Source organism: Odocoileus virginianus, chromosome 18, assembly GCF_023699985.2.
Source record: "Odocoileus virginianus isolate 20LAN1187 ecotype Illinois chromosome 18, Ovbor_1.2, whole genome shotgun sequence".
In the NCBI taxonomy this organism is placed as follows: Eukaryota; Metazoa; Chordata; class Mammalia; order Artiodactyla; family Cervidae; genus Odocoileus; species Odocoileus virginianus.
This window is the reverse complement of record NC_069691.1, coordinates 24,768,548-24,772,460: the sequence shown is the minus strand read 5'-3', so window position 1 is coordinate 24,772,460 and position 3,913 is coordinate 24,768,548.

Genomic DNA, 3,913 nt, shown 5'->3' with positions numbered 1-3,913 from the left:
ATTTGATCTCCTTTTGAGCTTCGTGCCCCTTGTGGCCTGGTGCACCCGCATCTTGTGAGCCAGATGGAATCACTCGATCAGTCCCTGGGACAGGAGTAGTCAGTCTTCTCATCATCTCCTATACCAGAGCTGAGCGACTGCAGAGGCTGTGTCTCACCGTCCATCACTGGGAAGGACGGGACAGCAGTGGGGAGGGGATGGGGGGAAAGGGGCTGCAGCCTCAGCACAGCTTCCATCTGGAGTTAGCTCCTGGATTTAAGGGTGCTGATGCTGGGGTCAAACTTATGATTCGACAGGGCAGCTGAACAAAAGAGTTCCTTTTGGTAGGGCCTTGATGAAAGTTTCTTCAAACATTTTAAGATCAAAGCGGGCTAATTCTTAAAAGTGGTTACCCTTTAAAGAAAGTGACCTTTTTTCTACAGAGATGGATGATTAACTTTAGAAAGAGTTAAAAGGCACAAAGTTAATGGGTTAACTGGTTAGGTAACAGAAAATGAGAACCAAGATCAGAATTTACCATTCTATACTGTGGAAATGGGATCTAATAAGAAAGGGAGGGAAATAAGCAGGGAAGGCAGGAAGAGAGCTGAGGACCTGTTCTGACTCCCCCTTAATCAGACTCTATGTGGTTGGCAGCAGGAGGGCAGGAGGACAGGTACTGCTCTGTTCCCATGCAGCCTCGGCCTCCGCGCCTGTGCTTTTTCCCTCCAATGCGAGAGTCTTGCAGATCCGCGTGAGAATGCAGGAGAAGAGGGAACACATTAGAATGCAGAATATCCACTGACCATGTCAGCATCTCCAAACAACTGTCTACAGAAACTTCCTCTGATCTGGTCAGCATCTGGCTAAACCCTCTGATTCTCTCTCTCCTCTCCTGACTAACTTCTGGGTTGCTTACATTTGAATGGATGATATTTTACAGGAATGATAATAGTCAGCATTTGATGGTAGGATGCTCGTGAAATACACTGTCTAAATCACAATACTTCTGACAGTATCAAGGTGCCACTGGATAGGCATAAACCAAGATAGTCCCGGGCAAATGCAAGCCATAAGGTCATTCTGTTTATTGACTATTTCTTGTGTGCCAGGCACTAGTCAAAGGGCTTTGAAGGTTTTATCTCATTTATTTCTGCCAACAGTCCTCTAAAGGAAGAGTTAGTGTGATCCTCATCTTACAGACAAGGAACCTGAGTTCTAGAAATGTCCCCAAAGCTGTCATTCAAACCCTGACAGAAGTTCTGAGTGTGTGCATGAGCCTGGGACAGGCACCACCCTAGACTAACAGGGCTCTGTGGAACCACTGGTTCAGCCGTAGCTTTGCCGTCAGCTGCTCAGCCATCTTTCAGTCTTAAGCGAATGCCTCCTTTTCCCACTAGGATACCAGCTCCCCACGCTGACCACCTGGGCCAAGTACACAGAAGCCATAAGTGACAACCTGAAGGACTCAAATTAATATTGCACTGAATTCAGTAGCTACCTGATTAGGTGCCACAATTATTACCATCACAGGCACAGAAACTCTTGAAATGTCTCTCCTTTTCTCCTGGGAAGTAAGGAAAAACTTCTCAGAAATGATTACACTGTAGCCCAAGAGACAGCAAACAGATGGAATGGGAAAAGGGTCCTTCAGAGGAGAGTCATGTGCCCTCTTATAAAATTTAAACACAAATTAATCTTCAAAGAGGGCTTCTACCTGTTGAACCCATGGCCTCATTGTGATAACTTCAGAAGACAGAAGGGAGAATGTGATGATAAATGGGAAAAAGGGGGGAAACCCTACAATTTTTTTCTTCATTCATACACTAAGGCGGAGCGTATGGCTGTGCTATTCAGCAGTTTTGTGCACATGGGCACATTAATCTAATCCTCTGAAATTCAATTTCCTCCTCCATATAAAGGAGAAATAACATCTACTTTGCAACATAGGAGATATTATTATCTTCTCTAATAGGGTTCAAGGACATGATCTAGATATACCATTTGACTCAATAGACTGTAGCTACAAGTATCTCTCACACAAAGACAGGCAGAGGTTCCAACCCTGGGCTTTTAGATTTGTTCCTGTCCACAGCCTCCCAGAACGCACACATCACAAAGACCAAAATGCTCTGAGGGAGCCAACCAATCCACAGCAATGATACAAGTGAAGCAGAAGGTACTCCCTAGATCCGCCTGCTATGGAGCCTGAAGTGTGTCTTTGCATGTCTGAAAAGCACAAGGCACTCAAGAAAATGAGAACAGAAAGCCTGTCAATCCAGAAAGAGAGATAGGGCTGCACTGGGGAAAGTGTTTTAGAATGAGACAGATGTAATCGTGAATCCATCCAAGTTCAGCTCCTTCGTAGCTATGCTTTCCCAAGAAAGCTTTCCAGACCTTACTTGTTTCATCAGTGAGAAGGGATGAAAGGAGAACCAACAGGACAATTGTGAAGATTGAAGAGAGTGTATAGAAAGCTCCTGTGAAAGTGAAAAGTGAAAGTCGCTCAGGTGTGTCCAACTCTTTGCCACCCCGTGGATCCCTAGGCCAGAATACTGGAGTGTGTAGCCTTTCCCTTCTCCAGGGGATCTTCCCAACCCAGGGATTGAACCCAGGTCTCCCTCATTGCAGGCAGATTCTTTACCAGCTGAGCCACAAAAGAAACCCATAGAAAGTTCCTGTAGCTCATTCAATTAATTATGAGTGTGATTTTATTTCATCCTTGCACACAAGGGAAAAAGACTCCTCTTAGAAATATTTGCATATTCTCTTACATATAATATGAAATAAGAATACTCACACAATCACTGTATGATGTATGAGACATCATACATCATGAGATATCACTGATGTAAAGACAAAAATGTTTGGTTAAAAGTCACTGGATTCTTGACTGATTATCAGCTGACAGTTAACTAGGAGGATTAATAAGGACTTATCCTTAAAGTGTATTAGAGACTTGTTTAAGCATTTTATCGAGAAGCATGTTTGCTTCCCAGAGGACACTGTGAATAAAACAACTCAAAATTTTCTAACCCACACAAGGTGGCAAACAAATTTTCTTTCACCCTGCCCAGCACTGCTCCTGATGTATATAGAGAGCCATTATATAGCAAGTATTCCTATGGCAATTAACTGTGTGAGTGGAGGACCACTTTTAAATAGTTAAGCCTCCAAAATAAAACACAGTCTTCCTTTAAACATGCATCAGCAGAGAAGAACTGAAGCATAGATAATGCCAAGCAGGGAGAAATGGAAAGAAAAAATCAGAACATGGTTTAAGAAAAAAACTAAATAAGTGTTCTAGCAGCAGAATTAAATGATTAAATCTGTCAGATTTAATTGGGATTGTTACCAGAGTATATACCAACTTATGGTGAAGAGTAGAGGGAAATGGCTTTGATTTTTATATTTTTTCCTATCTTTAAATGTAGAAAACCTATACAAGTAAGTAATAAATATTGCCTGCAGCTCTATTCAGAACTCAGAACATCTGAGAAGACCCTGGGCTACTCCTCTGACCTTCTACGAACAGGATGTCAAGGACTAGGGCCTGAACAAACAGGCATGTTGTAGGAACAAATTCTTTTCCAAAAGCCTTTACTCTTACAAAAACTCTTGATATTTTTTCTCCTCACTACTAAATGCAGTATCATTGTATCAGTCTCCTCGCTGATCCTACTATGCCTTGTTTCACATGGGAAACTTTCAGAACTCAAAATGTGGTCAAAGCATCAAATGGCTTTTTCAGAATGATGCCTGTGCCTTCCAGAAGGATGAACTGTGATGGTTAAGGACTTGCAAGTGTTCCACACTATTGAATCTGAGCTCGAACTTGACAGGATGTCTGAGGATGTCACATCCATGCCCAGTTTTTATTCCATGGCAAGCACTTTCATTCATATTTGTGAGTATTAATGAATACACATTCAAA